Source organism: Procambarus clarkii, chromosome 61 (assembly GCF_040958095.1).
Source record: "Procambarus clarkii isolate CNS0578487 chromosome 61, FALCON_Pclarkii_2.0, whole genome shotgun sequence".
Lineage (NCBI taxonomy): Eukaryota > Metazoa > Arthropoda > Malacostraca > Decapoda > Cambaridae > Procambarus > Procambarus clarkii.
Genome location: NC_091210.1, coordinates 2,511,622 through 2,536,834, shown reverse-complemented (window position 1 = coordinate 2,536,834; position 25,213 = coordinate 2,511,622).

Sequence of the window (25,213 nt, the reverse complement as noted above, 5' to 3'; positions counted from 1 at the left end):
CAGTTCTCTTGAGAATCTGGTTTGTGGTGATCATGTTCCCCTGAACTCTTCTGTCTTCCAGCGTCGTGAGGTTTAATTCCCGTAGTCCCTCCTCATAGCTCATACCCTTCAGTTCGTGGACTAGTCTGGTGGCAAATCTTTGTACCTTCTCCAGTTTAGTCTTATGCTTGACGAGATATGGATGCCATGCTGGAGAGCCATACTACAGGATTGGTCTGACATATGTGGTATACAAGGTTCTAAATGATTCCTTACAAAAGTTTCTAAAAACCGTTCTTATTTGGCCAACCTAGCATATGTCGCTGAAGTTATGCTTTTGATATGGGTTTCAGGGGCCAGGTCTGGCGGGATATCAACTCCCAGGTCTTTCTCTCTTCCTAACTCCTGATTTCCTATCCCAGCCGGTACCTTGTGATAGGCATTTTTCTCCCTACGCCTATCTTCATCACCTTGCACTTGCTCGAGTTAAATTCTAGTAGGCATTTTTGGTACCATTACTTCAGTCTGTCCAGGTCATCATGTAGCCTCTTGCTGTCCTCCTGTCTTAATCCTTCTTATAATTTTATCATCATCAGCAAACATTGAGAGGAATGAGTCTATACCATCTTGAAGATCATTCACGTATATCAGAAACAAGATAGGCCCGAGTACAGAACTGCTGGTGACATCACACTATTCTGAGGAATCACCACTCACAGTAACTATGTGCTTCCTGTTGTTTAGGTACTCTCTTATCTATTGTAGCACCCTACTGCTTACACCAGCTTGTTTCTCCTAATTATGCAACAGTCTCTTATGGGGTACTTTGTCAAAAGCTCTCTGACAATCCAAGAAAATGCAGTCTGCCTACCCTTCTCACCCTTGATGCTTGGTCATAGAATTCTGTTAAACCTGTGAGACATGACTTGGCCTCCCTGAACCCATGCTGGTGGTGTGTTACAAAGTCTCTTCTCTCCAGATGCGATACCAGCCTTTTTCTCACGATCGTCTTGCTTGGTATTCAAGTTTAGGACAACGGGCTGTAGTTTAGGGCTTCCTGCCTGGCCCGTTTTTTTGTATATTGGGACTACGTTAGCTGTTTTGAAACTCGCTGGTAGGTCTCCTGTTTCCAGTGACTTTGTATACACCGTAGAGAGAGGCATGAAGAGTGCTTCCGCCTGTTCTTTTAGCATTCATGGTGAGATTCCATCAGGTCCAATAGCCTCAGTCACGTCTAGATCGAGCAGATACCTCCTTATCTTGTGTCTGGTAATTTAAATATCTTCCAGGTTTGACTGGTTTATCGCAACCTCCCTCTCAGCTGAGGGACTTCTCCTTGCTCTATTGTGAAGACTTCTTGGGATCTCTTGTTGAGATTTTCACACATCTCTTTGTTATTCTCTGTGTGCCTATCCTCTCCCTTTTTCAGTTTCATCACCTGTTATTTTACTGTAGTTTTCCTCCTGATGTGGCTGTATAGCAGTTTTGGTTGGGTCTTGGCTTTATTTGCTATGTCATTTTCAAAGTGTCTCTCTGCTTTCCTTTTCACACTTAGGTACCCATTTCTGGCTCTCTGATATCTCTCTCTCTTCTCACTCTGGCGTACTATTATTTCTGTAGTTTTTCCTTGTCCTTGTCCTTAGCTGCCTTGCTTTCTTATAATGCCTTATTGAACGACGGATTCCCCCATTTTGCTTTTCGTTTTTTTCTCGCTTGGCCGGGATAAGCCTGTTTTCTGCCTTCTGACACTTCTAGGTGATGTAGTCTATCATGCCTTGTACAGACTTTCCTCTGAACTCTGTCTCCAATAGAATTCCTATTAGAAATACTAATCTCAACATAATTTCCCTTCGGTATGCCAGCCTTTTACTTTTCGATCATTTCTTTGGATGGGTTATTTCTACTTCCACCAGATACTAAAATGTTAGGACCTTGTGGACACTCACTCCTATGGAGGGTTCTGATTTTACTTTATGACTGACTCATTCAGGGTGAATATCAGATGAAGTCTTGCTGGTTCATCATTTCCTCTCATTCATTTGGGCCCCCTTGACATGTTGGCCTAGAACGTTTATTGTCGGCACGTCTAATAATTTAGCTCTCCATGTTTCTCTCCCTCCGTGCGGTTCTCTGTTTTCCCAGTCTATCTTTCCATGGGTAAAGTCATTCATGATCAACAGTTTGGATTTCTTCGTGCTGGCAATAGAAGCTTTTCTCTCTATTATGTTAATGGTTGCCATGTCGTTCCTGTTATACACCTGTCTGGGTCATTTGTAATTACCAGGGGTTATATGTATTACTACTGTCATTATCTTTGTCCTCCCATTGTCATAATATCTTTTATGTAGTCTTAGAAATCTTCACAGCCTAGGATGTCCTTCTGACTGAAACGCCATGCCTACCTTATCATCAGAGCTACTCCTCCTCTTTCACTTCCCTCCCTCTCTTACCTAACTACAGTAGTCCTGCAGAAACACTGCATTTGTTATGATGTGTGGAAGTTTTGTTTCTGTGAGTGATGTTAGACCGGGTTTTCTTCTTGTGTCCTATCTCAAAGTTTACTTATTTTATTTATAATCTCATCTATTGTTTGTGTACATCACTTAGAACCTCCCTCCGACTCGTCTGTCCCTCCTCACTTAGTGTCACTCTGGCTGGCTGTTCCACTGGTGCTCGATGGACTAAGCTGCATGGATGGGGTTGGTGTGCGGTGCGATACTTAACATGGGTTTGGAGGATGTGGGGTGGGGCATAGTTCGTGGGATGGAGGGGAAAGGGTAGGCTTTGGGAGAGGGGGGAGTGGGGGAGGGCGGATTGGGTGAGTATTTAGTGGGAGGCTAGGAGGGCTTGGGGTAGGAAGGACTAATGGGTTGAAGATCGGAATGATACTCTTCTCTCTGGGGTTGCTGAAATGCTTGTAGAGAGTTTCCCACTCCCCTCTGGGATTGTTGGGAAATGGGTCGTAGTTCCTTGATTCCTTTCTCTCTCCTTGCTCTTCCTCATTGCATCTGCCTCCCTCATTCTCTCGTCCCCTGTCACATCTCTCTGAAGGAATATTGTTTTCAATGCCGTTACATATAATAGTCTGCTCTTCCTTGCTGGAAGTTCGCCTTTTGTGTATATATATATGAGGAACACAAATTTGTGTTCCTCACGTGTGCCCCAAAGAATGAGGTGATTTGGTAAAATGCTATGCCCAAGATTACTATCCGAGTGCCGGCGGTGAGGTGGTTCAAATAGCCTCGGCTATCACCTCATTATGTCCGGTCGTGATGGTCAAGTGGATTAAGGCGTCTTGTACATACCAGTTGCGTTGCTTCTGGGAGTATGGGTTCGAGTCACTTCTGGGGTGTGAGTTTTCAGTTGCATATTGTCCTGGGGACCATTCAGGCTTGTTTGCATATATATATATATATATATATATATATATATATATATATATATATATATATATATATATATATATATATATATGTCGTACCTATGAGCCAGAACGCACTTCTATGCCTACTATGCAAGGCCCGATTTGCCTAATAATCCAAGTTTTCATGAATTAATTGTTTTTCGACTACCTAACCTACCTAACCTAACCCAACCTAACTTTTTTGGCTACCTAACCTAACCTAACCTATGAAGATAGCTTAGGTTAGGTTAGGTAGAGTTGGTTAGGTTTGGTCATATATCTACGTTAATTTTAACTCCAATAAAAAAAAATTGACCTCATTCATAATGAAATGGGTAGCTTTATCATTTCATAAGAAAAAAATTAGAGAAAATATATTAATTCAGAAAAACTTGGCTTATTAGGCAAATCGGGCCTTGCATAGTAGGCTGAGAAGTACGTTCTGGCTACTAGGTACGACATATATATATATATATATATATATATATATATATATATATATATTTATATATGTCGTACCTAGTAGCCAAAACACGCTTCTTGGCCTGCTATGCAAGGCCCGATTTGCCTAATAGGCCGAGTGATTTACTTTATTTTCAATAAATTGTTTCAAATTAGTTTATTTGAAATATTATTATTATATTATATTAGGAACATAAATTATTGACCTAATTGTGTTAGTTTAGGTTAGGTTAAGATAGGTTAGGATAGGTTAGGTTAGGTTAGGTAGGGTTGGTTAGGTTCGGCCATATATCTACGATATTTTTAACTCAAATTTAAATAAAATGAACTCATACATAATGAAATGGATAGCATAATCATTTCATGAGAAAAAATATTGAAAAATATATATATATTCAGGAAAACTTGGCTTATTAGGCAATTCGGTCCTTGCATAGAAGGCCTAGTACGACGTTCTGGCTACTAGGTACGACATATATATATATATATATATATATATATATATATATATATATATGTTCTGGCTACTAGGTACGACATATATATATATATATATATATATATATATATATATATATATATATATATATATATATATATATATATATATATATATATATATATATATATATATATATGTCGTACCTAGTAGCCAGAACTCACTTCTCAGCCTACTATTCAAGGCCCGATTTGCCTAATAAGCCAAGTTTTCCTGAATTAATATATATACTATAATTTTTTTCTTATGAAATGATAAAGCAACCCTTTTCTCTATGTATGAGGTCAATTTTTTTTTATTGGAGTTAAAATTAACGTAGATATATGACCGAACCTAACCAACCCTACCTAACCTAACCTAACCTATATTTATAGGTAAGGTTAGGTTAGGTAGCCAAAAAAAGCTAGGTTAGGTTAGGTTAGGTTGGTTAGGTAGACGAAAAAACATTAATTCATGAAAACTTGGCTTATTAGGCAAATCGGGCCTTGAATAGTAGGCTGAGAAGTGCGTTCTGGCTATTAGGTACGACATATATATATATATATATATATATATATATATATATATATATATATATATATATATATATATATATATATATATATATATATATATATATATATATATATATATATATATATATATATATATGTCGTACCTAGTAGCCAGAACGCACTTCTCAGCCTACTATGCAAGGCCCGATTTATCTAATAAGCCAAGTTTTCCTAAATTAATATATTTTATCAAATTTTTTTCTTACGAAATGATAAAGCTACCCATTTCATTATGCATGAGGTCAATTTTTTTATTGGAGTTAAAATTAACGTAGATATATGACCGAACCTAACCAACCCTACCTAACCTAACCTAACCTATCTTTATAGGTTAGGTTAGGTTAGGTAGTCGAAAAATAATTCATTCATGAAAACTTGGCTTATTAGGCAAATCGGGCCTTGCATAGTAGGCAGAGAAATGCGTTCTGGCTACTAGGTACGACATATATATATATATATATATATATATATATATATATATATATATATATATATATATATATATATATATATATATATATATTTAATATAGGAGATGTACCACCTCTGGTGCAAGTGTAGGGACCCATAGCCTCGGAGAAGAAAATAAAGAGTACTCAGAGAAGACCTTGTGGATCCTCACTGAACACTTTGATAAATATACATATTGTTTTGGTATGTGTGTATATTTATCTAACTTTATTTGAAAATGTCATTACACAAAAAAAGTTACAATATTGATTACATTCAGGGTGCAAGGCTGCTTGTCACAAGTTGTACAGCTCTTCCAGCTCCTCAGATGGCGGGCAGGAACCATGGATGCAGTGAGCATTTCCTCTCTGGATTGCCACACTAAGGCGCTGAAAAAGAAAACTGACAGCTCTAGGGTCTCTAGTTGTTTCGATTAGTTTAGACCCCAACTCCTTCAAAAAGCTAGCAGCACTTTTACCCCAGGCACCAAGTGTCTCTGAGGCAATGGGGGACAAAATTGTAGTGGTGCTCAAGGTCTCTGTATTTACGTGACTTGGCCGCTTCCCGGTGATTGGCAGCTCCTCCTGCTTGTGTAGCACTGAAGTCAACATAGGTATTGGCTAAAGCTGAAACGCAAGTGTAGTCCCACACCAACTGTCTACCATTCTTCCAGGGGTTCACCGTGATTCCGTCTGGGCGACCGACAGGCTCATCAGAGTTGCGGGACATTAGGTAACGGGGCTCTCTCTCTGCTAGACAACCGGCTGTGGTAAGGCTTCTCTTAATAATGTCATTGACCTCGCCGTGTCTTGCATGCCATCCTCCTGTCCTTTGGCAGAGAAGGCCATGCCGTCCGTATCTGTCGGCATCTGCCTCGCCGCAAATACACCTGTATTCGGTGTAGATTGGGGCAGCGAAGCGGAGAGCCACGGCAATTCGGAGGGCCTGCGGTGTGAGACGGGTGCCGGTTGCTGACATTGGGGTTGCTAATAGGAAATCACCTGCATGGGGAGCTGCTACAGCTCTAAGTCGGGCAGTGTCATGTGGTGTTGTTGCAGCTTCTAGCAAAGTCGCAGCTTCTTGGTCGGCAATGGGGCGATCCCAGCTGGATTGCTTATGGGCTTCAGAAGGCGGTGGTTGGGGTGCTGGTCCTGCGAGAGAGACCCATTTGGTTGTGCAGTCTGTGAAGCTGGGATCATGTACCCCTGCCTGTTGAACTAGGTGCTCAGGTAGGATTTCCTTCACGAAGTTGTCAGACCCCACTGAAGAGGACAGGAACGTTGGTACAGCAATTTGTGTTGCTGTGCGCACGCCAAGGCCCCCGAGTCTGACAGGAAGGGAGGCCTGTTTCCACTGTAAGTCGCTGAGGGAAAGATTGAGGGCTTTTTCTAGTGTTGATTTCAGCAAGCTGTCGTACTCTTCTAATTTAATATTGTTGAAAGATGGCGAACATCTTGACGAATATATATATATATATATATATATATATATATATATATATATATATATATATATATATATATATATATATATATATATATATATATATATATATATATATATATATATATATATATATATATATATATATATATATTTTGGTAGCAGTCTTTCCTGTAGACATATATTATTAAATATGACCGAAAAAGTAAGATTAATAATTCTAACACGAATTTTCTCAATCTTTCGTACATTTCTTTTCACTGTTGGTGGTAATTCAAAAATCAATTCTCCAAAATTCATTCTTATTTCTAGTCTGACGCGACACTTGAGCGCGTTTCGTAAAACTTATTACATTTTCAAAGACTTTAGTTAACACATACACAACTGAATAGAACTTACACATCTCCGATTTTGTTTATATCTACATTTGAGTGAGGTGGATGGGGTGAGGTGGTATTTAATAAGGTATTAATTTCATTAACACAAGCCAGAACATGAAACAATGGGTATTGAATAGAAGTGATTGTAGAAAGCCTATTGGTCCATATTTCTTGATGCTTCTATATTGGAGCGGAGTCTTGAGGTGGCTAGAATATAGTTGTGCATTAATTGGCTGTTGATTGCTGGTGTTGACTTCTTGATGTGTAATGCCTCGCAAACGTCAAGCCGCCTGCTATCGTTGTATCTATCGATGATTTCTGTGTTGTTTACTAGCATTTCTCTGGCGATGGTTTGGTTGTGGGAAGAGATTATATGTTCCTTAATGGTGCCCTGTTGCTTATGCATCGTTAAACGCCTAGAATGAGATGTTGTTGTCTTGCCTATATACTGGGTTTTTTGGAGCTTACAGTCCCCAAGAGGGCATTTGAAGGCATAGACGACCTTAGTCTCTTTTAAAGCGTTCTGTTTTGTGTCTGGAGAGTTTCTCATGAGTAGGCTGGCCGTTTTTCTGCTTTTATAGTAAATCGTCAGTTGTATACTCTGATTTTTGTCTGTAGGGATAACGTTTCTATTAACAATATCTTTCAGGACCCTTTCCTCCGTTTTATGAGCTGTGGAAAAGAAGTTCCTGTAAAATAGTCTAATAGGGGGTATAGGTGTTGTGTTGGTTGTCTCTTCAGAGGTTGCATGGCGTTTCACTTTCCTTCTTATGATGTCTTCGACGAAACAATTGGAGAAGCCGTTGTTGACTAGGACCTGCCTTACCCAACAGAGTTCTTCGTCGACTTGCTTCCATTCTGAGCTGTGGCTGAGAGCACGGTCGACATATGCGTTAACAACACTCCTCTTGTACCTATCTGTGCAGTCGCTTTTGGCATTTAGGCACATTCCTATGTTCGTTTCCTTAGTGTAGACTGCAGTGTGGAAACCTCCGCTCTTTTCCATGACTGTTACATCTAGAAAGGGCAGCTTCCCATCCTTTTCCATCTCGTAAGTGAAACGCAGCACGGAACTCTGCTCAAATGCCTCCTTCAACTCCTGCAGATGTCTGACATCAGGTACCTGTGTAAAAATGTCGTCAACATGCCTGCAGTATATGGCCGGTTTCATGTTCATGTCGACTAAGACTTTTTGCTCGATGGTACCCATGTAGAAGTTTGCAAACAGGACACCTAGGGGAGAACCCATGGCGACCCCATCTACTTGCTTATACATGTGCCCATCCGGGCTCAAGAAGGGTGCCTCTTTAGTACAAGCTTGGAGTAGTTTCCTTAGGATATTTTCTGGTATGTCAAGAGGAGTACAGGCTGGATCACGATACACTCTGTCGGCTATCATCCCGATTATCTCGTCCACTGGTACGTTAGTGAAAAGCGATTCTACGTCCAACGAGGCTCTTATTCCTGTGGCCCGTGTGCCCCGCAGTAAGTCAATGTCAAGACACACAAGCCTGGAAACCCACTTCGGCCAATCATTAGCCAGATACCCACACCCACGAACTGACTAGCGAAGCGACTCAACGGCATGCTGACTCCTTATGTCCCTTGCGCCTTCAGCCTGAAGTCGCCAAAGGAATTGGTTGACTTACTGCGTTGTCAAGTTGTCTGTCCCAGTCCTTCAAAGTCTCATCGCAGAATTTCTTTAGGAGTGCTTTAATAGTCTGATGACTACGTTCAAGAGAACCCTGTGAAGCAGGATGATAGGGGCTGGACAGTACCTGTGTGATGTTGAACTCCTCCAGAGTCTTCTTGAAGAGATCACTGGTGAAGTTGGTGCCACAGTCACTTTGAACCTCTCTTGGAAATCCCTACTGGGTGAAGATCTTCAATAGGTGTTTCACCACTGTAGCAGCCGAAATGTTCTTTACTGGAACTGCTATGGGAAACCTGGTGGTAGGACACCTGATAGTTAATATATATGCGTTGCCAGAACTGGTCCGGGGTAAAGGACCAACACAGTCTATGAAGAGTCTGTAGAAAAATTCCACAGGCACCTGGATGGATTTCAGAGGAGCCTGGGGAATAGAGATGTTAGGTTTACCTGCCATCTGACATATATGACACTCTTTTACGTATTTCTTTACGTCTTTTACCATACCTGGCCAGTAGTTCTCAGTTCTCTTATCTGATTCCGTGGTAGGTTTTGTTGAAACCATAGTGAGAAGGAGCTCTGTGGGCCAGGTGTAGAATATCGGGCCGTATGCTGGTGGGAATCACTAGTTGTTCGACATTGGCCCAATCGTCATCCTCCTTCAGCTTGCTGGGTCTGTATCTGCGGTAGAGCAACTCATTCTCTAGGAAGAACCCAGGGATACTGACAGGTTGAGTCTCAGCCTGAAAGAATAATGGTGTTAATGCTTGATCTTCCCTCTGTAACTTATGGAATTCCAACTTGGTAAGATTGGGAGGTAGATTCTGAGGGTCATGAGAGACAGCGGTAGCAGTAGAGTCAGCTGGTTGCGGTCGTGCAGCTTGTGCACGGGTGGTCACCAAAACTGGAGGAGAAACTTTATCACTTTCTTGAACCTTTGCTGGAACATATTCAAAGATGGGATTATCCATTACAGAAGTACACACCTGGGGTTTGTCCGTGATGATCAGGTTGGTCGGTTGCAGATCTTCAGCCAAGTCGTTGCCAAGGAGAAGTTGCACTCCAGGCATGGGAAAAGGCTTTACCCGGATGGCGACTTGGACTTCACCGGTCACGAAGGGACAATCCAGGTGGACTCTGGCAAGTGGATATGGAGTGGTAGCTGTGAGGTCAGTGATAAGGACGGTTTCCCCGGTGTAGGCGACGTTATTCACAGCCGATTTCAACATAATGGACTGAAGAGCCGCTGTGTCCCTCAAGATCTTCAATTTGAAACGTCCCTCCGAATCTGTACCGTTGGTAGAGACAGTTCCAGGATACAGGTGTTTACTGAAGAGAGAAAGATCATTAAAATTAACACCAACATTCATTACAGGCTTTCCGAACTTAGGAGGAATCTGTTTGGGTTTAGTAGATTCATTGCTCTTGTATTGAACCTTCACACATCATTCTATGGTATGTCCATAGAGTCTGCAATACTTACAATACAATTGTGAGCTCGCTTCCTCCGTACTCACTTTATCGTTGTACCGAGACTTCTTACTGGGAGGTGGTGATGGTGTCAGCCGGTGGATGAGGCTGTAGGTGTCAGCCGACTTCGCACATTTGATGTAGTCGGTTTCTTCTTTATCTGCTAGATATAAACGGACGGAAAGGGGTACACGTCTCAAGAATTCCTCAACTAGCATGAGGTTCATGAGCTCTGCAAATGTAGAGACATGTGCTGCTTCCAGCCATTTCATAAAATATCTTTTCTTTGTATTGGCAAATTCTAGAAAGCTGGTGGTACTTGCCTTAAGATGGTCACGGAATTTTCGTCGGTAGCTTTCGGTGGAGAGAAGGTAGGCGTCCCACACTGCTTGCTTCAGGGTCTGGTAGTCATTCTCAGACGCTAAGGTACTGAGAGTAACTGCAGCACTACCTGTAAGATGCACTCTGAGAAGGGTGGACCATTGGTCAACAGGCCAGCTAAGTTGATTAGCTAGGGTCTCAAAGGTGGTAAAAAAGACGTCGACCTCCGTCTCAACGAATGGTGGCATTAACTTACTTGCATGGGAGATATTGGAACTTACTGGAAGACTGGCGGTAGCTTGCTGGCGTTGAGTGTGGTGTGTAGTCTCCAATGCGAGTTCTTGTTGACGACATTCTATAGCCATAGCCGCTTGCTGTTTGCCATGCTCGCGTTGCATCTCCAGGTGACGATGTTTTGCTTCCAGCTGTACTCTCTCACGCTCACGGAGTATTGCTGTCTCACGTTCCTGTTCCTCTTTCCTCAAGGCGGCTTCCTCTTTCCTCAGTAGTAGAGCTTCTTTTGCCAGGGCCGCCTCTCATTCTTGCTCTTCTTTCCTCAAGGCGGCCTCTCGTTCTTGTTCTTGTTTCCTTATTGCAGCTTCTTCTTTCCTGATTTGTAGAGTTGCTTGCTGTTGCTCGAGGGCTTCCCTTTGCTGCTCTCGCTCGAGCTTTACAAGCTCGAGTTTGAGTTTCATAGTTGCCAAATCAGTTTTATCTGCAATAGAATAACTTTCGTGAGTTTCAGAGTCAATTTTCCCTTCTTCTAAGAGGTAATCCATGATTAGGTTATGTATTTCATTTTTGTTGGCTCCATGGGGAACATCTAGTTGAAACTCGTGTGCAAGAGTTTGTAATTCAGTTCTCTTGGCACGACATAATGTCCCTATCTCACCTGCTGGATCGTTACGGAAAGCTTGGAGACAAAACATGGTGAAAGATAGCAAATAAATGTACACGAATATAGTTGTGATATGGTAAATGTCAGAAACTGGATAACGTGACAACTGGTAACTATCCTGTGGAATTTTAATCTTTAACAATTAAAGTTAATTATAGGGTGGTAAATGATTAGTCAATCAAAGTCACAGGAAATCTTGTACCCGGTACTCAATGTAAGAGAATAAGGGCAAGAAAATCCTACTAAGTAAGTGAAACTGAGTTTCTAAAACAAATGAAACATTTAATTGCTCCAAAAGTGAATTAGGTAGTCCAAGAATGTAGGCATACCTTGCCGAGTCTCTATAGGACATAAGCAAGGGTTTCCCACTAAATGAATATGATACTTACAGAATTAGCGAACTTTGTGCTCTGTAAAAATAAAGCTAATTCCCTACCTAAGTAAATATCATCATCTCTGACCGACGTGTAGGGGTGCGAGTGTCAACTGGTGACGAGAACTGCTGCTGAGGTCCCAACTCAGCAACAAATTCCGTGCTAGAGGAACTATGGCTCTCTTTTCCTTCTTCGGTGGAATGCAGTAGATAGGGTGCTTTGACCCGGAGACAAACCAAAGTACCAGGGTACCAAAATGATGATCTGCCGAAAATATGAGAAATATCCCAGGGACAACAGGTGGTAAACACAAGTAATAACACAGAGGGAGAGATGACCAATTAAGAGAATGACTGAGGCCTCCAGTCACCACGTAATCCAAAGTTATCTCACACTCACCATATGCGACTCTCGGAATGCACAATACACACAGCACCATAGAAATATAAAAATTAATGATAATATTTAAAGGCTACTTTAGCAAAGTGTAGTACACTTACCACAAATTGACGTTCTGGTACTAGTACCTGAGTGAAGCTCCCGGACAGGCCCCTATTAAAATGTGACGGGAAGGTGTTGGAGTGTTGATGTTCGGCAGTCCTCCAATGGCAGGTGTCAAAGCCTGGTCACACTTTAATAAAAAATATAGATTGCTTGCCTGTTGTCTTTGATAAGTTAGAGGGAGGAACACGTAAAACACAAAATATGAACAATGAAACTTTAATATATTTACTTGAAACGAAAATGAAAATAAAGACAAATCTCGGGAAGTTAAATTACAGCTAAATAATAAAGAAATTCAAAGACAATGTGAAATACAAAATTACAATATTAAAATGGTGCTGAGAATATTGGCTATGGCTGAAACTTCCCTTCGTATACAAGCTAATGAGCTAGTATGCCAGAGACAGATATCAACCGCAAGAGCACAAGGAATATTCTAAAGTGGATTGCTGGTCAGGCTCAGACGTCGATTCGTGTAGAGGGCGCACAGGTGCTGTGTGCAGGTGCGCGGCTGGCGAGTCGCCAATCAGAGGCAGGCAAGCTGGTGAAGGTTAGTTAGCTGGTTTGATGACGAGCCGGCGCGTGGAGGGTGTGTGGAGTAGGGGGATCTTGGATACGTTTTGCCTCCTGGTCAAAACATTTTGTGCTACTGGTGACGTATCTTGAATGTAGCATCTTATACTTGTGTCTTTGGCGGAACTTAAAGTAGGGAAGAGCAGGCTCAATCTCTCTAGAAAGAGATTATCGTCACAATATATATATATGTGTGTGTGTGTGTGTCTGTGTGTGTGTGTGTGTGTGTGTGTGTGTGTGTGTGTGTATGTGTGTGCGTGTGTGTGTGTGTGTGTGTGTGTGTGTTTGTGTGTGTGTACTTACCTAGTTATGCTTGCGGGGTTTGAGCTCTGGCTCTTTTGTCCCGCCTCTCAACTGTCAGTCAACTAATGTACAGGTTCCTAAGCCTACTGGACTCTATCATATCTACACTTGAAGCTGTGTATGGAGTCAGCCACATCACTTTCTAGTGCATTCCATTTGTCTACTACTCTGACACTGGAAAAATTCTTTCTAGCGTCTCAATGGCTCATTTGGGCACTCAATTTACATATGTGTCCCCTAGTGCATCTGCCTCTTGTGTTAAATACCCTGTCTCTATCTTTTCCTATCAATTCATTTGAGAATCTTGTATGTGGTGATCGCGTCCCCCCTAACTCTTCTGTCTTCCAGCGACGTGTGGTTTAATTTCCTTAGTCTCTCCTCGTAGCTCATACCTCTCAGCTCGGGTTCTAGTCTGGTTGCAAACCTTTGAACCTTTTCCAGTTTAGTCTTATGCTTGACTAGATATGGACTTCATGCTGGGGCTGCATAATCCAGGATTGGTCTGACATATGTGGTATACAAAGTTCTAAATTTTTCCTTACACAAGTCTCTGAATACCGTTCTTATGTTGGCCAAGCTGGCATATTCCACTCATGTTATCCTCTTGATATGGGCATCACTGGACAGATCTGACGTGATTTCAACCACCAAGTTTTTTACTCTCTGTGACTCTTGAAGAATTTCATCAACCAAGTGATACCTTGTATGTGGCCTCCTGCTCCCTACACCTACCTTCATTACATTACATTTGCTTGGGTTAAAGTCTAACATCCATTTGTTTGACCATTCCCTCAGTTTGTCTAAGTCTTCTTGAAGACTCAAGTAGTTCTCTTTTGTCTTAATCCTTCTCATAATTTTGGCATCGTCAGCAAACATTGAGAGAAATGAGTCTATACCCTCTGGGAGATCATTTACGTATATCAGAAACAAGATAGGACCGAGTACAGAGCCCTGTGTGACTCCACTGGTGAATTCACGCCAATCTGAGGTCTCACACATCACTATTTGCTTTCTATAGCTTAGGTACTCCCTTATCCACTGGAGCACCTTACCAGTTACTTCTGCCTGTCACTCTAGTTTATATACCAGCCTCCTATGGGGTACTGTGTCAAAAGCTTTCTGACAATTCAAGAAAATTCAGTCCGCCCAGCCTTCTCTTTCTTGATTAATCTTTGTCACCTGGTCATACAATTCTATTAAGCCAGTAGGCAAGATTTACCCTCCCTGAACCCATGTTGGCGATTTGTCACGAAGTCTCTTTTCTCCAGATGTGTTACTAGGTTTTTCCTCACGATTGTCTCCACCACCTTGCATGGTATACAAGTCAAGGACACTGGCCTGTAGTTCAGTGTCTATTGCCTGTCACCTTTTTTGTATATTGGGACTACATTAGCCGTATTTCATATTTCTGGTAGGTCTTCCGTTTCCAGTGACCTACTGTACACTATGGAGAGCGGCAAGCAAAGTGCCTCTTCAAACTTTTTCAATACCCATGGCGAGAACCCCTCTAGAACAACAGCCTTTCTCACATCCAAATCTCTTGACCTTAACTCTCGTAATTTCAAATCCTTCCATGGCTGCCTGGTTTACTGCCCTCTCTCCTAGCACAGTGACCTTACCCTGTTCGATTATGAAGATCTCCCGGAACCTCTTGTTGAGTTCTTCACACACCACTTTATCAGTCTCTATACACCTGTCCTCGCCTGTTCTAAGTTTCGTTACCAGTTCTTTCACTGTTGTTTTCCTCCTGATGTGACTGTGGAGTAGCTTTGGTTCGGTCTTGCCTTTGTTTGATATACCATTTTCATAATTTTTCTCTGCTTCTTTTCTCACACTAACATACTCATTCCTGGTTCTCTGGTATCTCTCTCTGCTTTCTGGTGTTCTGTTATTTCGGAAGTTCCTCCACATCCTTTTGTTCAGCTCCTTTGCTTCAATACATGCCCTAGTAAACCACGGATTCTTCTTTTGCTTCTCAGATTTTTCCTTTTGGTCCAGGATAACCCTGTTTACTGCCTCCTGACACTTTTGGGTGGCATAGTCCATCATGTATTGTAAAGACTTAGCTCTAAGGTCTGTGTCCCATGGTATATCCCATAGCAAATTTCTCATTTCCTCATAATTCCCCTTTCGGTATGCCAGCCTTTTATTTCCTAGTTCTTTCTTGCGGGAGGTAAATCCTTGCTGTACCAGGTACTCAAAGATCAATGCACTGTGATCACTCATTCCCAAGGGTGCGTCCAACTTAGCTTCTCTTATATCCCACTCATTTAGGGTAAAAATCAGATCAAGCATGGCTGGTTCATCCTTCCCTCTCATTCTTGTTGTTTCTTTGATGTGATGGCTTAGAAAGTTTCTTGTTGCCACGTCCAGCAGCTTAGCTCTCCATGTATCTTCCTCCATTTAGGCCTCTGTTCTCCGAATCTGTCTTCCCGTGTTTGAAGTCTCTCATGATTAGTAGTCCAGATCCATTCCTGCTAGCAACAGAAGCTGCTCTCTCCATTATGTTAATTGTGGCAATGTTGTTTCTATCTTATTCCTGTCTGGGCCTTCCGTCATTTGGTGGTGGATTATATATGACTAGGACTAATATTTTTTGTCCTCCAGTTGCTGTGGTATCTGTTATGTAGTCACTGAAACCTTCACAGCCCTGAATAACCATCTCCTCAAAACCCGAGCCTTTTCTAACCAGCAGATCTACAGAGTGCATGTGTGTGTATTCACCTAGTTGTGTTTGCGGGGGTTGAGTTTTTTGCTCATTCGGCCCGCCCCTCAACTGTCAATCAACTGTTTACTAACTACTTTTTTTCCACACCACACACACACACACCCCAGGAAGCAGCCCGTGACAGCTGACTAACTCCCAGGTACCTATTTACTCATAGGTAACAGGGGCATTCAGGGTGAAAGAAGCTTTGCCCATTTGTTTCTGCCTGGTGCCGGAATCGAACCCACACCACATAATTACGAGTACTGCGCGCTATTCACCAGGCTACCAGGCCCCCGAGAGTGTGTACTCACCTAATTGTGCTTGCAAGGGTTGAGCTATGGCTCTTTGGTCCTGCCTCTCAACTGTCAATCAATAGGTGTACAGGTTCCTGAACCTAGTGGGCTCTATCATATCTACACATGAAACTGTGTATGGAGTCAGCCACCACCACATCACTTCCTAATGCATTCCATTTGTCAACCACTCTGACACTAAAAAAGTTCTTTCTAATATCTCTGTGGCTCATTTGGGCACTCAGTTTCAACCTGTGTCCCCTTGTGCTGTGCCCCTTGTGTTAAATAGCCTGTCTTTATCTACCCTGTCGATTTCCTTGAGAATCTTGCATGTGGTGATCATGTCCCCCTAACTCATCCGTCTTCCACCGAAGTGAGGTTTAATTCCAGTAGTCTCTCCTCGTAGCTCATACCTCTCAGCTCGGGTACTAGTCTGGTAGCAAACCTTTGAACCTTTTCCAGTTTAGTCTTATGCTTGACTAGATATGGACTCCATGCTGGAGCTGCATACTCCAGGATTTGTCTAACATATGTGGTATAATGTCTGAAAGATTCCTTACACAAGTTTCTAAATGCCGTTCTTATGTTAGCCAACCTGGCATATGCCGCTGATGTAATCCACTTGATATGAGCTTCAGGAGACAGGTCTGGCGTGATATCTATCCCCAGGTCTTTCTCTCTCTCTGACTCCTGAAGTATTTCATCTCCCAATTGATACCTTGTATCTGGTCTCCTGCTTCCTACCTCTATCTTCATTACATTACATTTGCATGGGTTAAACTCTAACAACCATTTGTTCGACCATTTCTGCAGCTTGTCCAAGTCTTCTTGAAGCCTCAAGCTGTCCTACTCGGTCTTAATCCTTCTCATAAATTTGGCGTCGTCAGCAAACATTGAGAGGAATGAGTCTATACCCTCTGGGAGATCATTTACGTATATCAGAACCAGGATAGGTCCAAGCACAGAGCCCTGTGGGACTCCACTGGTGACTTCACGCCATTCTGAGGTCACACCCTTCACTGTAACTCTCTGCTTCCTATTGCTTAGGTACTCCCTTACCCACTGGAGCGCCCTACCAGTTACTCCTGCCTGTTTCTCCAGCTTATGCATCAACCTTTTATGGGGTACTGTGTCAAAGGCTTTCCGACAGTCCAAAAAAATGCAGTCGGCCCATCCTTCTCTTTCTTGCTTAATCTTTGTCACCTGATCATAGAATTCTATTAAGCCTGTAAGGCAAGATTTACCCTCCCTGAACCCATGTTCATTGGTTGTCACGAAGTCTCTTCTCTTCAGATGTGTTACTAGGTTTTTTCTCACAATCTTCTCCATCACCTTGCATGGTATACAAGTTAAGGACACTGGCCTGTAGTTCAGTGCCTCTTGTCTGTCACCCTTTTTGCATATTGGTACTACATTAGCAGTCTTCTATATTTCTGGTAGGTCTCCCGTTTCCAGTGACCTACTATACATTATAGAGAGTGGCAAGCAAAGTGCTCCTGCACACTCTTTCAATACCCATGGTGAGATTCCGTCTGGCCCAACAGCTTTTCTCACATCCAGCTCCAATAGGTGCTTCTTGACCTCATCTCTTGCAATTTCGAACCTTTCCAAGGTCAACTGGTTTGCTGCCACCTCTCCTAGCTCTGTGAGTTCTCCCTGTTCTATTGTAAAAACCTCCTGGAACCTTTTGTTGAGTTCTTCACACACCTCTTTGTCATTCTCTGTGTACCTGTCCTCGCCCACCCTAGGTATCATCACCTGTTCCTTCACTGTTGTCTTCCTCCAGATGTGACTGTGTAGTAGCTTTGGTTCGGTCTTGGCTTTATTAGCTATATCATTTTCATACATTTTCTCAGTTGCTCTTCTCACACTAACATACTCGTTCCTGGTTCTCTGGTATCTCTCTCTACTTTCTGGTGTTCTGTTATTACGGAAGTTCCTCCATGCCCTTTTGTTCAGCTCCTTTGCTTTCATACACTCCCTATTAAACCATGGATTCTTCCTTTGCTTCTCTGTTTTTCCTGTCGGGCTGGGACAAACCTGCTTACATCCTCCTGACATTTTTGGGTGACATAGTCCATCATGTCTTATATGGACTTGGTTCCGAGTTCTGTGTCCCAATGTATACCCCATAGGAATTTATTCATCTCCTAATAGTTTCCCTTTCGGGACGCCAGCCCTTTGTGTTCAAGTTCTTTTTTTGGGGGTGATAATTCCTAGCTCAACCAGATACTCAAAGCTCAATACACTATGATCACTCATTCCCAAGGGGGCTTCCAACTTAACTTCCCTTATATCCGACTCATTTAGGGTAAATATCAGTTCAAGAAAGGCTGGTTCATCCCCTCCTCTCATTCTTGTCGGTCCCTTGACGTGCTGACTTAGAAATTTACTTGTTGCCACATCCAGCAGCTTAGCTCTCCATGTGTCTGGGCCTTCATGTGGGTCTCTGTTCACCCAATCTATCTTCCCATGGTTGAAGTCTCCCATAATTAGTAGTCTGGATCTGTTCCTGCTAGCCACAGAAGCTGCTCTCTCTATTATATTGATGGTGGCCAAGTTGTTTCTATCATATTCCTGTCTGGGTCTTCTGTCATTCGGTGGGGGGATATATATGACTACTACTATAATTTTCTGTCCTCCAGTTGCTATGGTGCCTGATATGTAGTCACTGAAACTTTCACAGTTCTGAATTACCATCTCTTCGAAACTCCAACCTTCTCTTAGTAGCAAAGCTACACCACCTCCTCCTCTCCCTTCTCTCTCTCTTTCCTCACTACATAGTAGCCCTGTGGAAACACTGCATTTGTTATGGTTTTCGTTAGCATTGTTTCTGTGAGTGCTATTATGTCTGGGTTTTCTTCTAGTGCCCATTCTCCGAGTTCACTTGTTTTATTTGTAATCCCATCTATGTTAGTGTACATTGCCTTGAACCTCACTTTCTTCTGTTCATTTTCTTGTCCCTTTTTGGCGAGCATTCTGCTGGTGTGGGAAGCTGTTCCGTGGGTGAGAAGATCTGTGAGGTGGTTTACAGGGTCTCAGAGGATTTTGGGGTTGGGGGGTGGGGGTTTAAGGGAAGGGGGGGGGGACAGGTAGGGTGTGGGTTAAGGAGATAGGGGGGACATGGATGATACGTGGTGAGGAGGGATAGGAAGGGTATGGGATGAAGGGGGAGGGAAGACAGGGGGAAAAGTGGGAGGGGGGGACATGACGGGAATGGGGAAGGGGTGACAGGGTCAGAATGGGGTGAGGGGGGAGGGAGGGTTGGGTGGGGGCAGGTAGGGTGAGGGGAAAGGAGGGTTTCTATGCAGAGGGGGGTGGTGGTGTTGCCCTCCCCTCTGGTGTTGCTGGGATGCTGGTCTTGGGTTACCCTCTTGTCTCTGGGACTGTTGTGTTGGGGGCTGTTATTTCCTGGTTTGCTCCTCTTTCCCTGTGCTTCCTCCTTGTCTCTGCTGCCCTGGCTCTCTCCTCCTTCATCCTGTCCCTCTCAGGAATACTTTTTTGTATCCCTCCACATGCTGCAGATGACTCTTCCTTTCGAGAATATCCTCCTTTGTGGTTTCGTTTGTAAACACCTCTTTACAAGTCGGTTTCTGTCCTTGTTGTCCCAGCCCAACCTGAAAACCTTCTCAATGTTTTGTTCAGCCCCTTCCTTCTATAACCCTTTCAGTAGCCCATGTACTGCCTCTCTATCCTTGCTATTCCATTCTTGCCTTTTGGATCCTTCCTGTTCTTTGATGCCTACAACTACCACTGATATTTTTCTCTCCAGCAGCTGAGTGGTGCACCTTGCTGCTTCCTGTGTGGTAGCAGCTTGCATGGCTACCTCCCTCACTTTGTCCATTGCTTCTGAGCTCTTTTTCAGTATGTCTGCAAATGTTTCAGGTACAGAGGCATTTCCTTACAATGTAACATTCCCACCTTCCCTTTGGATGATAATCTGATGCTCAGTCTCTTTATTTTTCTCTGTGAGGGATTTGATCTCCTCCCTTGCCGATGTCAGCTCACTTTGCAGGTTGTTAATTGTAATCCTCATTTCATGCATCTCCCTCCTGAATTCCTCCAGAACTTGGGTTAACTTGTGTGCAATGTCATTCTCATACTGCTTCTCTGCTACTTTCATAGTTTCTGTGTACACATTTCTGGCCTCTTTGATACATTGGAATTTCTTATTATTCTGTGCTCTAAATATTTCTTCCATGACTTTGTTGTTGTTCCCTTTGCTCTCGGATATTTACTGTTGAACCAATGGCTAATGCGCGTTTTGTTTCCCTTAGTGATGGATTAAATGAACAAATCGAAAACAAATCATTTGATGCGTCACACTATTGTGATTTATGTGTGTAATGGATTAAATCTGTCTGAGTTTGTTAGATATGTAGTCCATCATGCCATGTGTTGATTTTCCTCTGAGTTCTTTTCCCCATTCTATCTGCTACAGGAATTCGCTGACCTTCTGGTATTCTTCTCTCTTGTATGCTAACCTTACATTATCCCCCTTGATACATCTTTTTATGGTCGCCATTGTCACCACGTATTCCAGGACTAGAACCGAGTAGCCAGTGGCTCCTAATGGCATTTCATGTTTATGTTTGCAATGTCCATCTCTTTCTGCGCAAAGACCAGATCTACCCTAGCTGTTTGGTCACTACCCCCTTCTCCTTGTTTCCTCTTTGACATGTTGCATCAGGAGTGTTCCTCTCTACTACTTCTTCTACAATCTTTTCCTCCTCTCAGTAGTCTTTCGCTTCTCATTATTTGGAATTTCCTTGGGAAATGCTAACCATACCAGTTACTTTGGTTTCTACTAATGTTATTACATTACATTACTGTTTCCTCAGTCCTTTAGTCAAGTTCATATGCTTTATCAGACAATCCATTGGCTTTGGTGTACTTTGGTGCTTTGGTTTCTAGAGTCTCTATTGTTGTATTGTCCTTTGAATGTCTAGATTCCAGCCTAGGTACGTCCTTCAATATCTCCACGGGGGAATGTTGGTGGAAGTAAGTCTGTAGATATGTTGGATTTCTGGTATGTTTGGTTTGGGGGAGGAGCTAGAGGTATTCTAGTTTTTCGTTCCTTGTCAAGCCTAGGAACCGATTCCTTCTACCCTGGGGTTCTAGTTGCTCGTTAGTCATGTTACCTGTTTACATGGTCTTACACTATATTTCTACTATGTGGGTGTTGCTCTCGCGTTTCCTGGGTGAATTAGAAATCTCTTGTCTCTTGTCTCACTCCCTCCTCTAGCTGGCTATATTGTTCACTCTCCTCCCTTCAATCCTTTTCTCTGCCCTGCTCCTTGTTTGTTCTATCATTGTATTTATTCCTGCCTGTTCATATCATTCTAGAGGGAGAGCCTTTGAAATCCCTCTCATTGTTCTTAGAACTCTTTTTCAATTCATCAAGATGCTTGAAACATTTTCATTAGTAACTATCAGTTTGATTGGACTAGGTTTCTTATTTTCTCGTGACAGTATATGACCCCAGCCTGTACATTTCTCGTGACAGTATATGACCCCAGAGTGTACATTTCTCGTGACAGTATATGACCCCAGCCTGTACATTTCTCGTGTCAGTATTCATCCCCAGCCCGTACATTTCTCGTGACAGAATATGACCCCAGCCCGTACATTTCTTGTAACAGTTGTTACGGTGCCCTCTCCTATATATTCCCTTATCCAGCGAGAAGATTCATGTCTATACACCCTGCAAATTACCTAAGTTGCAGGGATCAGTTTGACATAGGTGACAGCTAGCAAAAGTACGTTTTCGGACTAAAACTGATATTTTATTTTTGGCTTGTAAGAGGGCTTACGCCCCTAGTACATACAAAATGGCGACGGCCTTGCCTGGATTGCGCTTAAAATATGAAGACGCCAGCAAGCTGGCGACTGGCTGGCTGTGTACACGTGACGTGAGTGACCAATGAGAGCCTGCTCCTGGAAGCTGTGATGTCACCGGGAGGCCTGGCTCAGAGCCTGCAGGGCACTGAACCCGCAGAGATTCACGGCGCTTCATTGAGAGCAGACGTGCGTTGGTTGAGCTCTCGAGTTCGAAGTACAGGAGCCTTATTCAGTGGAGTAACGCAGCATGATAAGTGCACAGCGACTACAGAAGACTAAACACTTCAGAGAAGTGCGAGGAAGTCGAGTTCCAGCAGTATAAGGACGCCGAGGATTGTGAGCTGAAAGTCTTGGAAGAGTCTGGAGTGGCGACGGCAAGAGTAGTGAGTGGTTCGCCGTCAGTAAAAAACACTGTCGTTTTTCACCGTCAGTGAAAAACACTGTCGTTTTTCACCGTCAGTGAAAAACAAGATACTCAGAGCTGCTGTGATTGGATCACGCCCATTGGGAACTCATGAAGGAGAAGGCGCTTCCAAGTCCATGAGTATGTGGTCGCGGTAAAGGGGCGACTGAGGGAGATGAAGTGAGCAGTGACGACTGGATGAACCAGCGACCGGGAACTGCAATATGGGAGTGAGCATGGAGACGACTCGTGTCTTCACGATAATTCAACCGGATTGCCGAGGAATGACGTGAGGGACCAGGACCACGACAAACAACGGAGTCCAGGCATCTGAGGACAGGATTGTATTAAAGGTAGATCATTATTCCCTCACATTTTCCATTGGTATTAGGCGAGATAGGCCTAGTGATATACTTAGGTTATGTTAGAGTATTTCTAGATACTATAGGAGTAGATTAGGCTGTAGGGCAGCTTGCATATGGTATCTACTGTCTGGCGAAAACAGCGAGTGGCGTGAATGGCCAAGCCGTTGGAGGACTGTGTGACTACGGAATGCGAGGCGGCTCCAGGAGGAGGAGGCTGAGGAACCCCTTTAAATTCGCCCAGCTGACGCAAGTTGCTGGAAGTCACCAGAGAAGCGCTGCTGTCTACTGTTATTATTATTACAATACATGTCTTTATATGCATACTTCACCCATGTTTATATAGTTCTTTCTTTAGTAAATTTTATCAACTTTTATCGTGCTTTTGTGCATCGCCTCCATCTCATTAAGCATTAAGAATAAATGATTCTTGATTACACCACACTTAAACTGGCATTATATGGAAGGGAGACCCTTGGCTGGCAACACGGTACTAGATATAAACTAAGAGCGTAGCTGCGACGCAGAGAAGATTACCCAGCTGGCGACCAAGAAATCAAGGTGAGAACTGAGGTTATGGCCGAAAGGTCCGGCAAAACTTTGCATGTGTAGGTGGGCAGACCTGGTTGGGGAGTCGCGCATTGCAGGATCGAGCTCAAGTAGTGTGCGCTGGGCCTTCTCCTCTCCCCCTTGGACTCAAGGTCCAGTAGTGGTGACCGGACTTGAGGCATGACTTAGAGAGCTCCCTGGGGATGATGCATGGTATCCTACTAGAGGGAGAGAAGACCCGCGGTGTGGGGTTACAGGATTTGTAGCATGATTCCCCCGCTGTTTAACTGTAACCCACGTAACACAAGGCCAAGGTGAGGGACGAGTGACAAGTACATAACCCCAGCCTGTACATTTCTCGTGACAAGTACATGAGCCTAGCCTGTACATTTCACGTGACAAGTACATGACCCTAGCCTGTACATTTCTCGTGACAGTACATGACCCCCAGCATGTACATTTCTCGTGACAGTATATGACCCCAGCCTGTACATTTCTCGTGACAGTATATGACCCCAGCCTGTACATTTCTCGTGACAGTATATGACCCCAGCCTGTACATTTCTCGTGACTGTATATGACCCCAGCCCGTACATTTCTCGTGACTGTATATGACCCCAGCCCGTACATTTCTCGTGACAAGTACATGATTCTAGCCTGTACATTTCTCGTGACAGTACATGACCCTAGCCTGTACATTTCTCGTGTCAGTACATGACCCCAGCCTGTACATTTCTCGTGACTGTATATGACCCCAGCCCGTACATTTCTCGTGACTGTATATGACCCCAGCCCGTACATTTCTCGTGACAAGTACATGATTCTAGCCTGTACATTTCTCGTGACAGTACATGACCCAAGCCTGTACATTTCACGTGACAAGTACATGACCCTAGCCTGTACATTGCTCGTGACAGTACATGACCCCCAGCATGTACATTTCTCGTGACTGTATATGACCCCAGCCTGTACATTTCTCGTGACTGTATATGACTCCAGCCCGTACATTTCTCGTGACAGTGTGTGACACCAGCCTGTACATTTCTCGTGACAGTATATGACCCCAGCCTGTACATTTCTCATGACAGTATATGACACCAGCTCGTACATTTCTCGTGACAGTATAAGACCCCAGCCCGTACATTTCTCGTGAAAGTATATGACCCCAGAGTGTTCATTTCTTGTGAAAGTATATGACCCCAGATTGTACATTTCTCGTGACAGTATAAGGCCCCAGCCTGTACATTTCTCGTGAAAGTATATGACCCCAGATTGTACATTTCTCGTGAAAGTATATGACCCCAGCCTGTACATTTCTCGTGAAAGTCTATGACCCCAGATTGTACATTTCTCGTGAAAGTATATGACCCCAGCCCGTACATTTCTCTTGACAGTATATGTCCCCAGATTGTACATTTCTACCAGATCTGTTTGAACCTCTGGAAGGCGAAGCCCTCTCAGGAGCTTTACTAATTATTCTCTTTCTAATTGCATACGGTTCACTGTGGTGTCTGTTGTTTTTATCTTAGGCAGACGCTGAAATATTATCGTTCTTTCTTTTAGTATTATCCTCATAGTTTGTTGTTTTATTGTCTGTGAATTTGCAATTTGAGACCAGCATTCATCATCTTTTTTTCCACTGCAATGTTCATACTGACAATTTGTTACAGGGTTCAGGTTTTCGAGTTTTGTCTTAATGGTTGATAGCCTCTCCTGGTACAATACATCAATTGTCTCCTTTCTTTGAGGTTTGTTCATGTCATCTGCCAACTTTCATATTTATTTCATGTC